Raw genomic sequence first — 12895 nt, forward strand, 5'->3', positions numbered from 1 at the left:
TCCGGATCATGACGTTTTTCTGGCGTTTTACTTCAGACAGCAGCATGTACTTGGCGTTTAACGCCAAGTTACGTCGTCATTCTTCGATTAAAGTATGGACTATTATATATTGCTGGAAAGCCCTGGATGTCTACTTTCCAACGCCGTTGAGAGCGCGCCATTTGGAGTTCTGTAGCTCCAGAAAATCCATTTCGAGTGCAGGGAGGTCAGAATCCAACAGCATCAGCAGTCCTTTTGTCAGCCTTTTTCAGAGCTTTGCTCAAATCCCTCAATTTCAGTCAGAATTTACCTAAAATCACAGAAAAACACACAAACTCATAGTAAAGTCCAGAAATGTGAATTTAACATAAAAACTAATGAAAACATCCCTAAAAGTAGCTTAAACTTATTAAAAACTATATAAAAACTATGCCAAAAAGCGTATAAATTATCCGCTCATCACAACACCAAACTTAAATTGTTGCTTGTCCCCAAGCAACTGAAAATCAAACAGGATAAAAAGAAGAGAATATACTATAAACTCAGAATATCAATGATCTTTAATTTAATTAGATGAGCGGGACTTGTAGCTTTTTGCTTCTGAACAGGTTTGGCATCTCACTTTTTCCTTTGAAGTTTATGAATGATTGGCTTCTCTAGGAACTTAGAATTTCGGATGATGTTATTGACTTTCCTAGTGAAGCATGTTGATTCTTGAACACAGCTACTTATGAGTCTTGGCCGTGGCCCTAAGCACTTTGTTTTCCAGTATTACCACCGGATACATAAATGCCACAGACACATAACTGGGTGAACCTTTTCAGATTGTGACTCAGCTTTGCTAAAGTCCCCAAGTAGTGGTGTCCAGAGCTCTTAAGCACACTCTTTAGCTTTGGATCACGACTTTAACCACTCAGTCTCAAGCTTTTCACTTGGACCTTCATGACACAAGCACATGGTTAGGGACAGCTTGATTTAGCCGCTTAGGCCTGGATTTTAATTCCTTGGGCCCTCCTATCCATTAATGCTCAAAGCCTTGGATCCTTGCTTTAATTTTCGCCACTTTTTTTTTTTTTCACTGCTTTTTCTTGCTTCAAGAATCAATTTCATGGTGTTTTTCAGATCATCAATAACATTTCTCCTTGTTCATCATTCTTTCAAGCACCAACAATTTTAACATTCATAAACAACAAGATCAAAAGACATATGCACTGTTCATTCATTCATTCAGAAAACAAAAGTTATTGCCACCACATCAATATAATTAAATTAAATTCACTAATAATTTCGAATTCTATGTATTTCTTGTTCTTTTGAATTAAAACATTTTTCTTTTTAAGAGTGGTGAAAGACTAATGGATTTTATTCATAGCTTTAAGGCATGGTTACACACTAATGATCATGAAGTAGAGACACAAAAACATAGATAAACATAACACTTAAAAACGAAAACAGAAAGAAAATAAAGAACAAGGAATGAATCCACCTCTAGTGGCGTCTTCTTCTTGAAGGACCAATGATGTTCTTCAACTCTTCTATGTCCCTTCCTTGCCTTTGTTGCTCCTCCCTCATTGCTCTTTGATCTTCTCTTATTTCTTGGAGAGTGAGGGCGTGTTCATGATGTTCCACCCTTAGTTGTTCCACATTATGGCTCAAATCTTCCAAGGAGGTACTAAGTTGCTCCCAATAGTTGTTGGGAGGAAAGTGCATGTGAGGCATTTGTTGATGATGAACTTCCTCATGTTCTCCTTGGGGGCCGTGAGGAACTTCTCTTGATTGCTCCATCCTTTTCTTGGTGATGGGCTTGTCTTCTTCAATGGAGACATCTCCTTCTATGATAACTCCAGCTGAGAAACATAGATGGCATATAAGGTGGGGGAAGGCTAGCCGTGCCATGTATGAAGGCTTGTCAGCTATTTTGTAGAGTTCATTAGATATGACTTCATGAACCTCTACTTCCTCTCCAATCATGATGCTATGAATCATGATGGCCCGATCCACAGTAACTTCAGATCGGTTGCTTGTAGGGATGATGGATCTTTGGATGAACTCCAACCATCCTCTAGCTACAGGCTTGAGGTCCAGTCTTCTTAGTTGGACTGGCTTGCCTTTGGAGTCTATTCTCCATTGGGCTCCTTCCACACATATGTCCTTAAGGACTTGGTCCAACCTTTGATTAAAGTTGACCCTTCTTGTGTAGGGGCGTTCATCACCTTGCATCATGGGTAAATGAAACGCCAACCTCACATTTTCCGGACTGAAATCCAAGTATTTCCCCCTAACCATTGTGAGATAATTCTTTGGGCTTGGGTTCATACTTTGGTTATGGTTCCTAGTGATCCATGCATTGGCATAGAACTCTTGAACCATGAGAATTCCGACTTGTTGCATGGGGTTGGCTAAGACTTCCCAACCTCTTCTTTGAATTTCATGTCGGATTTCCGGATACTCATTCTTCTTGAGCTTGAAAGGGACCTCAGGGATCACCCTTTTCTTTGCCACAACATCATAGAAGTGGTCTTGATGGCTTTTGGAGATGAACCTCTCCTTCTCCCATGACTCCGAGGAAGAAGCTTTTGCTTTCCCTTTTCCTTTTCTTGAGGAAACTCCGGTCTTGGGTGCCATTGATGGTGAATGAAAAATAAAAAGCTAGGCTTTTTACCACACCAAACTTAAAATTTGCTCGTCCTCGAGCAAAAAGAAAAGAATAGTAGAAGAAGAAGAAGAAAATATGGTAGAGAGGGAGGAGAGATGGTTCGGCTATAGTAGAGAAGAAGGGGTTTGTGTTGTGTGAAAATGAAGAAGAATGGAAAGGTATTTATAGGGAGAGGGGAGGGTATAGGTTCGGCCAATTTGGGTGGGAATGGGTGGGAAATTGAATTTGAAAGTAGTGGGGGTAGGTGGGGTGTATGGGGAAATTGGGAAGAGGAATTGAGGTGATTGATGAAGAATATTGGGAAGGGTGACATTGGGAATGAGATTTAGATTAGGAAAGTGTGAATAGGATTAAAAGAAAAGGTAGGTGGGGATCCTGTGGGGTCCACAGATCCTGAGGTGGGGATCCTGTGGGGTCCACAGATCCTGAGGTGAAGAGAAATACCATTCCTTCACCATATAGGCATGTAACATGCCTTCATGCACCATTCTGGCGTTCAAACGCCCATTGGTGCCTGTTCTGGGCGTTAAACGCCCATGTGATGCTTGTTTCTGGCGTTGAACGCCAGTTTCAAGCTTGTTTCTGGCGTTCAGCGCCAGATTGTCCTCTGTGTGCGCAACCTGGCGTTAAACGCCAGGTTGTTGCTTGTTTTGGGCGTTCAACGCCAGAAAGATGCTCTGTTCTGGCGTTGAACGCCAGAAAGATGCTCCTTCTGGGCGTTGAACGCCAGCCCGTGCGTCTTCAGGGTGAAAAATTTTTTTCTTCTGTTTTTGACTCTGTTTTTTAATTTTTTTTGATTTTTTCGTGACTTCTCATGATCATGTACCTAATTCAACACAACAATAACAACAAAACAAAATAAAATAAAATTAGATAAATAAAATTGGGTTGCCTCCCAACAAGCGCTTCTTTAATGTCAGTAGCTTGACAGTGGCTCTCATGGAGCCACAAGGTGATCAGGTCAATGTTAGTGTATGGTTGTCCACACCAAACTTAGAGTTTGGATATGGGATCATAACACCAAACTTAGAGTTTGGTTGTGGCCTCACAACACCAAACTTAGAGTTTGACTGTGGAGGCTCTTCTTGACTCTGAACTGAGAGAAGCTCTTCATGCTTACTCTCTTTTGTCACAGAGGGATGGCCATGTGCCTGAAACACAAGGTAGTCCCCATTCAATTGAAGGACTAACTCTCCTCTGTTGACATCTATCACAGCTCCAGCTGTGGCTAGGAAAGGTCTTCCTAGGATGATGCATTCATCATCTTCTTTCCTAGTATCTAGGATTATGAAATCAGTAGGGATGTAAAGGGCTTCAACTTTTACTAGCACGTCCTCTACTATCTCATGAGCTTGTCTTACTGACTTGTCTGCCAGTTGTAATGAGAACAAGGCAGGTTGTACCTCAATGATTCCCAGCTTCTCCATTACAGAGAGTGGCATAAGATTTATTCCTGATCCAAGATCACATAGAGCTCTTTCAAAGCTCATAGTGCCAATGGTGCAAGGTATTAAGAACTTGCCAGGATCTTGTTTCTTTTGAGGTAGAGTTCTCTGAATCCAAGTATCCAGTTCACTAATGAGCAAGGGAGGTTTACTTTCCCAAGTCTCATTACCAAATAGTTTGGCATTCAGCTTCATGATAGCTCCTAAATATAGAGCAGCTTGCTCTCCAATCACATCTTCATCCTCTTCAGAGGATGAATATTCTTCAGAGCTCATGAATGGCAGAGGGAGATTTAATGGAATCTCTATGGTCTCTAGATGAGCCTCAGATTCCTCAGGATCCTTAATAGGAAACTCCTTCTTGCTTGAGGGACGTCCCAGGAGGTCTTCCTCACTGGGATTTTCGTCCTCCTCCTCCTTGGTGCATTCGGCCACTTTAATCAAATCTATGGCCTTGCACTCTCCTTTTGGATTCTCTTCTGTATTGCTTGGGAGAGTACTGGGAGGAGTTTCAATAACTTTCTTACTCAGCTGGCCCACTTGTGCCTCCAAATTTCTAATGGAGGATCTTGTTTCATTCATGAAACTAAAAGTGGCCTTTGACAGATCAGAGACTATATTTACTAAATTAGAATTGTTTTGTTCAGAATTCTCTGTCTGTTGCTGAGAAGATGATGGATATGGCTTACTATTATTCAGCCTTGTGCGTCCACCATTGTTAAAGCCTTGTTGAGGCTTTTGTTGATCCTTCCATGAGAAATTTGGATGATTTCTCCATGATGAGTTATAGGTGTTTCCATAAGGTTCACCTAAATAATTAACCTCTGCCATGGCAGGGTTTTCAGGATCATAAGCTTCTTCAGAAGCTGCCTCTCTAGCACTGTTGGATGCCTGTTGCAGTCCATTCAGATTTTGAGAGATCATGTTGACCTGTTGAGTCAACACCTTGTTCTGAGCCAATATGGCATTCAGAGCATCAATTTCAAGAACTCCTTTCTTCTGAGGTACCCCATTATTCACGGAGTTCCTCTCAGATGTGTACATAATCTGGTTGTTTGCAACCATGTCAATGAGTTCTTGAGCCTCTTCAGGCGTTTTCTTCAGGTGAATAGATCCACCTGCAGAATGGTCCAGTGACATTTTCGAAAATTCAGAGAGACCATAATAGAATATATCTAATATGGTCCATTCTGAAAACATGTCAGATGGACATCTCTTGGTCAGCTGCTTGTATCTTTCCCAAGCTTCATAGAGGGATTCACCATCTTTTTGTTTGAAGGTTTGAACATCCACTCTCAGCTTGCTCAGCTTTTGAGGAGGAAAGAACTTATCTAAGAATGCAGTGACAAGCTTATCCCATGAGTCCAGGCTATCCTTGGGTTGTGAATCCAACCATACTCTAGCTCTGTCTCTTACAGCAAAAGGGAAAAGCAAGAGTCTGTAGACTTCAGGATTAACTCCATTTGTCTTTACAGTGTCACAGATCTGCAAGAACTCAGTTAAAAACTGGTAAGGATCTTCAGATGGAAGTCCATAAAACTTGCAGTTTTGTTGCATTAAAGCAACTAGTTGAGGCTTAAGCTCAAAGTTATTGGCTCCAATGGCAGGAATGGAGATGCTTCTTCCATCAAACTTGGATGTTGGCTTTGTGAAGTCACCAAGCATTCTCCTTGCATTATTATTATTATTTTCGGCCATCACCTCTTGTTCTAATGTTTCTGAAAGGTTGTTTCTGGATTGTTGTAATTTAGCTTCTTTTAATTTTTTCTTCAGAGTCCTTTCAGGTTCTGGATCAATTTCTACAAGAGTGCCTTTGTCCTTGTTCCTGCTCATATGAAAGAGAAGAAAACAAGAAGAGAGAAGGAATCCTCTATGTCACAGTATAGAGATCCCTTTATGTTAGTAGAAAAGAAAGGGGTAGAAGAAGGAAAGGGGGGATTCGGATTTTGGGAGAAGAGAGGTGAAGAGAAGAGTTTGTAATTAAATAATTAAATAGAAGAAGAAAAGAAAAAGGAATTTTCGAAAATAATTTTAAGAAAAGAGGTTAGTAATTTTCGAAAATTAGAAATAAAATGTAATTAAAATTAAAACATGAAACAATTAATTAATTAAAAAGAATTTTTGAAAAAGAGAGAGATATTTTCGAAAATAGAAGAGAGAGAAGTAGTTAGGTGGTTTTGAAAAAGATAAGAAACAAACAAGAAGTTAGTTAGTTGATTGAAAAAGATTTGAAATCAAAATTTGAAAAAGATAAGAAGATAGTAAGTTAGATAAGATATTTTGAAATCAAATTTTGAAAAAGATAAAATTTTTGAAAAAGATAAAATAAAAGATAAAAAGATTTTTAAGAAAAAGATATTTTGGAAAAAAGATTCAATTTTTAAAATTACTTAGCTAACAAGAAACTACAAGATAAGATTCTAGAACTTAAAGATTGAACCTTTCTTGACAAGAAAGTAACAAACTTCAAATTTTTGAACCAATCACATTAATTGTTAGCTAATTTTCGAAAATTGCATATAAGGATAAGAAAAAGATTTTGAAAATAATTTGAAAAAGATTTTTTTTTTTTTTGAAATTTTCGAAAATAATAAAAAATTTTGAAAAAGATATGATTTTGAAAAAGATTTTGAAAAGATAAGATTTTTTTTTAAAATTGAAATTTTGACTTGACTTGTAAGAAACAACTAATTTTGAAAATTTTTGACCAAGTCAACCCAAAATTTCGAAATTTTGGAGGGAAATAAGGAAAAGATATTTTTTTTTTTGATTTTTGAATTTTTAAAGATGAAAGAGAAAAACAACAAAAATATGCAATGCATGAAATTTTTAGATCAAAACCATGAATGTATGCAAGAATGCTATGAATGTCAAGATGAACACCAAGAACACTTTGAAGATCATGATGAACATCAAGAACATATTTTTGAAAAATTTTTAATGCAAAGAAAACATGCAAGACACCAAACTTAGAAATTTTTAATGCATGAAAAATATGAATGCAAAATGCACATGAAAAACAAGAAACAACACAAAACAAGAAATCATCAAGATCAAACAAGAGGACTTATCAAGAACAACTTGAAGATCATGAAGAACACTATGAATGCATGGATTTTCGAAAAATGCAAAAAAATTTTTAAAAACATGCGATTGACACCAAACTTAAAAATTAACACAAGATTCAAACAAGAAACACAAAATATTTTTGATTTTTATGATTTTCTAATTTTTTTGTATTTTTATTTTAATTTTTTCGAAAAAAATAGTCTTGAAAAACGAAAAATAAAAAGAAAAATTTTGAAAAAGATTTTTGAAAAGAAAATTACCTAATCTGAGCAACAAGATGAACCGTCAGTTGTCCATACTCGAACAATCCCCGGCAACGGCGCCAAAAACTTGGTGTTGTTGCCGGATTAAAAACTTGGCACCATTGTGGGTTGGAAACAATTGTTTGAATTGTTGTTCGAAATTGATTGATCCCCGGCAACGGCGCCAAAAACTTGGTGGACGAAATTGTGATTCAACATCCTTAAGTTTGTATGGAATCTATCTTTTGAGCTTTAGTATGAATATACCCTTAGGACACTGTTTATTTTGATATGAAGGCTTCTAAGGGGCAGCACCTGTGTGAGGTTTTCTTTATTGGAATTCACAACTCCGTTCAACTAACCAGCAAGTGTACTGGGTCGTCCAAGTAATACCTTACGTGAGTAAGGGTCGAATCCACAGAGATTGTTGGTATAAAGCAAGCTATGGTCACCTTGCAGATCTCAGTTAGGCGGATTAAACATTCTTTATGGTTTGAGGATTAATTAAATAAAAAGAAAATAAATAGTAAAAGGGATAGAAATACTTATGCAGATTCATTGGTGGGAATTTCAGATAAGCGGAATGGAGATGCTGCAGAGCTCTCGGACGCCTGCCTTCCTATTCCTCCTACTCAATCCTTCTTACTCCTTTCCATGGCAAGCTTTGTATAGGGGTTCACTATCAGCTGTGGCTACTTTCATTCCTCTCGGGGAAATAACCTGTACGGCTGTCACTCGCACAGCTAACCAGTCTGGAGGCATCACCCATGGTTGATAGCTACATCCCATCCTCGCAGTGAAAGCTACGCACGCACTCTGTCACAGCACGGCCAATCACCGGTTGGTTCCCGCTCCTACTGGAATAGAATCCCTCTTTTGCGTTTGTCACTAACGCCCAGCAGGTTAAAGTTTGAAGCACGTCACGGTCATTCATGAACGGAATCCTACTCGGAATACCACAGACAAGGTGAGACTTTCCGGATTCCCAGGATCCTACTCGGAACACCACAGACAAGGTTGGACTTTCTGGATCCAGATAAATGCCGCCATCCATCTAGCTTATACCACGAAGATTCTGTTGGGGAATCTAAGAGACACACATTCAAGCTTGTGGTGCATGTAGAACGTAAGTGGTTGTCAATCACGCGCGTTCATGAGTGAGAATGATGATGAGGGTTATTAACTCATCATCATTCATCCTGTTCTTGAGTACGAATGAATATCTTGGAATAAGAATAAAAGAGGAATTGAATAAAAGAAAACAGAACTTCATTAATCTCTGAGGTACAGCAGAGCTCCACACCCTTAATCTATGGTGTGCAGAAACTCCACCGTTAAAAATACATAAGCAAGAGGTCCAGGCATGGCCGAATGGCCAGCCCCCTAAAACGTGATCAATGATCCCCTAAGATGAAGAATAAAGCAAAACTGAGATCAAAGATGTCTAATACAATAGATACATGTCCTATATATACTAGACTGGCTACTAGGGTTTACATGAGTAAGTAATTGATGCATAAATCCACTTCCGGGGCCCACTTGGTGTGTGTTTGGGCTGAGCTTGATCAATCCACGTGTAGAGGCATTTCTTGGCGTCAAACTTTGAGTTATGACGTGTTTTGGGCGTTTGACTCCGGATCATGACGTTTTTCTGGCGTTTTACTTCAGACAGCAGCATGTACTTGGCGTTTAACGCCAAGTTACGTCGTCATTCTTCGATTAAAGTATGGACTATTATATATTGCTGGAAAGCCCTGGATGTCTACTTGCCAACGCCGTTGAGAGCGCGCCATTTGGAGTTCTGTAGCTCCAGAAAATCCATTTCGAGTGCAGGGAGGTCAGAATCCAACAGCATCAGCAGTCCTTTTGTCAGCCTTTTTCAGAGCTTTGCTCAAATCCCTCAATTTCAGTCAGAATTTACCTGAAATCACAGAAAAACACACAAACTCATAGTAAAGTCCAGAAATGTGAATTTAACATAAAAACTAATGAAAACATCCCTAAAAGTAGCTTAAACTTATTAAAAACTATATAAAAACTATGCCAAAAAGCGTATAAATTATCCGCTCATCAAGAAGCAACACCCATCTGATAAGCCTGGGTTTTGAATCCTGCTTTGTGAGTAAGTATTTAAGAGCAGCATGGTCAGTGTACACAATCACCTTTGATCCCACTAGGTAGGATCTAAACTTGTCAATGGCATAAACCACTACAAGTAACTCTTTCTCTGTGGTTGTGTAGTTCTTTTGTGCATCATTTAGAACACGGCTGGCATAATAAATGACGTGCAAAAGCTTGTTATGCCTCTGTCCCAACACTGCACCAATGGCATGATCACTGGCATCACACATTAATTCAAATGGCAGTGTCCAATCTGGTGCAGAGATAACTGGTGCTGTCAGGGTCTCAAATGCCTGCAGGCACTCATTATCAAAGATAAATGGAGTGTCAGCAGCTAGCAGATTACTTAGAGGTTTGGCAATTTTTGAAAAATCCCTTATAAACCTTCTATAGAATCCTGCATGCCCAAGAAAGCTTCTGATTGCCTTAACATTGGCAGGTGGTGGTAATTTTTCAATTACCTCTACCTTTGCCTTATCCACCTCTATTCCCCTGCTTGAAATTTTGTGCCCAAGGACAATTCCTTCAGTCACCATAAAGTGACATTTCTCCCAGTTTAAAACCAGGTTAGTCTCTTGGCATCTTTTCAGGACAAGTGATAGGTGGTTAAGACAGGAGCTGAATGAGTCTCCATATACTGAAAAGTCATCCATGAAGACTTCCAGAAATTTCTCTACCATGTCTGAGAAGATAGAGAGCATGCACCTCTGAAAGGTTGCAGGTGCATTGCACAGACCAAAAGGCATTCTCCTATAGGCAAACACGCCAGAAGGGCAGGTAAATGCTGTTTTCTCTTGGTCCTGGGGGTCTACTGCAATTTGGTTGTAGCCTGAATAGCCATCCAAAAAGCAGTAATAGTTATGACCAGCTAGTCTTTCTAGCATTTGGTCTATGAATGGTAAAGGAAAATGATCCTTTCTGGTGGCTGTATTGAGCCTTCTGTAGTCAATACACATACGCCACCCTGTGACTGTCCTTGTAGGAACCAGTTCATTTTTTTCATTATGAACCACTGTCATGCCTCCCTTTTGGGAACAACTTGGACAGGGCTCACCCAGGGGCTATCAGAAATAGGATAAATAATCCCAGCCTCTAGTAATTTAGTGACCTCTTTCTGCACCACCTCCTTCATGGCTGGATTTAGCCGCCTCTGTGGTTGGACCACTGGTTTGGCATTATCCTCCAATAGGATCTTGTGCATGCATCTAGCTGGGCTAATGCCCTTAAGATCACTTATGGACCACCCAAGAGCTGTCTTGTGCGTCCTTAGCACTTGAATCAGTGCTTCCTCTTCCTGTGGATCTAAAGCAGAGCTTATAATCACTGGAAAAGTGTCACCTTCTCCTAGAAATGCATATTTCAGAGATGGTGGTAGAGGTTTGAGTTCAGGTTTGGGAGGTTTATTCTCCTCCTGAGGAATTTTCGAAAATTCCTTTACTTCCACTAGCTCTTCTTGATCAGGTTGAGCATCTTTGAAGATGTCCTCAAGCTCTGATTCTAGGCTTTCAGTCATATTGATCTCTTCTACCAGAGAGTCAATAATGTCAGCGCCCATGCAGTCATCTGGTGTGTCTGGATGCTGCATTGCTTTCACAGCATTCAACTTGAACTCATCCTCATTGACTCTCAGGGTTACTTCCCCTTTTTGTACATCAATGAGAGTTCGTCCAGTTGCTAGGAATGGTCTTCCTAGAATGAGAGTTGCACTTTTGTGCTCCTCCATTTCCAGCACCACAAAGTCAGTGGGAAAGGCAAATGGCCCAACCTTGACAATCATGTCCTCTATTATGCCTGATGGGTGTTTAATGGAGCCATCAGCAAGTTGGAGGCATATCCTGGTTGGTTTGACTTCTCCAGCCAACCCAAGCTTTCTGATAGTGGATGCAGGTATTAGATTGATGCTTGCTCCAAGATCACATAGGGCTGTCTTGGTGCAAGCGCCTTCTAATGTGCATGGTATTATAAAGCTTCCAGGATCTTGAAGCTTTTCTGGTAAGCTTTTTAGAATGACTGCACTGCATTCTTCAGTGAGAAACACTTTTTCAGTTTCTCTCCAATCCTTCTTATGACTTAAGACCTCTTTCATGAACTTAGCATAAGAAGGTATTTGCTCAAGTGCCTCTGCAAATGGAATCTTTATTTCAAGAGTCCTTAGATAGTCTGCAAAGCGGGCAAATTGCTTATCCTGTTCCGCTTTGCGGAGTTTCTGAGGATAAGGCATCTTGGCTTGATATTCCTCAACCTTAGATGCTGCAGGTTTATTCCTTACAGAAGTGGTTGAAGAAGCCTTGTTAGAGGGATAATTATCAGCACTCTCAGGTGTCTGATCCTCCTTGGGCGTTTGAACGCCAGGAATGGATGAAGATTGGGCGTTAAACGCCAACTTCTCCCCCTTTTCTGGCGTTTGAACGCCAGAACTGGGCAAGGAATGGGCGTTTAACGCCAACTTTCCTTCCCTTTCTGGCGTTTGAACGCCAATAATGTTCCTCTCTGGGCTCTTGTTGTCCTCAGAGGGATTTTGAACAGTGGTTTGGTTATCCTCTGTCAATTGTTCTTTGTTTGACTTCTTGCTCCTTTGAGCAGTGGTGTTCAGTGTTTTCCCACTCCTTAGTTGAATTGCTTGACATCCTTCTGTTATCTGTTTAGATATTTGCTATTTTGCTTGATTTAACTGCAGTTCCATGCTTTTATTAGCAACTTTAGTATCATGGAGCATTTCTTTAAATTCTGCTAACTGTTCTGCCATCAGGAGCAGTTGTTGATTAAGCTCATTCATCTGTTCTTGAGGACGAACTCATTGCTAGAATATAGGTATTGGTTTCTAGCAACAGTGTCTATAAGCTCTTGAGCTTCTTCAATTGTCTTCCTCATGTGTATAGATCCACCAGCTGAGTGGTCTAAAGACATCTGAGCTTTTTCTGTGAGCCCATAGTAGAAGATGTCTAACTGTACCCACTCTGAAAACATTTCAGAGGGGCATTTTCTAAGCATACCTCTATACCTCTCCCAGGCATTATAAAGGGATTCATTATCCTCTTGTTTAAAGCCTTGGATGTCCAGCCTTAGCTGTGTCATCCTCTTTGGAGGGTAGAAATGATTCAGGAATTTGTCTGATAACTGTTTCCATGTCTTTATGCTTGCTGTAGGTTGGTTATTTAACCACCTTTTAGCTTGATCTTTTACAGCAAATGGAAACAGTAATAGTCTGTAGACATCCTGATCTACCTCTTTATCATGTACTGTGTCAGCAATTTGTAAGAACTGTGCCAGAAACTCAGTAGGTTCTTCCTGTGAAAGACCGGAATACTGGCAATTTTGCTGCACTATGATAATGAGTTGAGGGTTTAGCTCAAAGCTGCTTGCTTTGATGGGAGGTATACAGA

The sequence above is a fragment of the Arachis stenosperma genome, chromosome 9 (assembly GCF_014773155.1).
Source record: "Arachis stenosperma cultivar V10309 chromosome 9, arast.V10309.gnm1.PFL2, whole genome shotgun sequence".
NCBI lineage: Eukaryota > Viridiplantae > Streptophyta > Magnoliopsida > Fabales > Fabaceae > Arachis > Arachis stenosperma.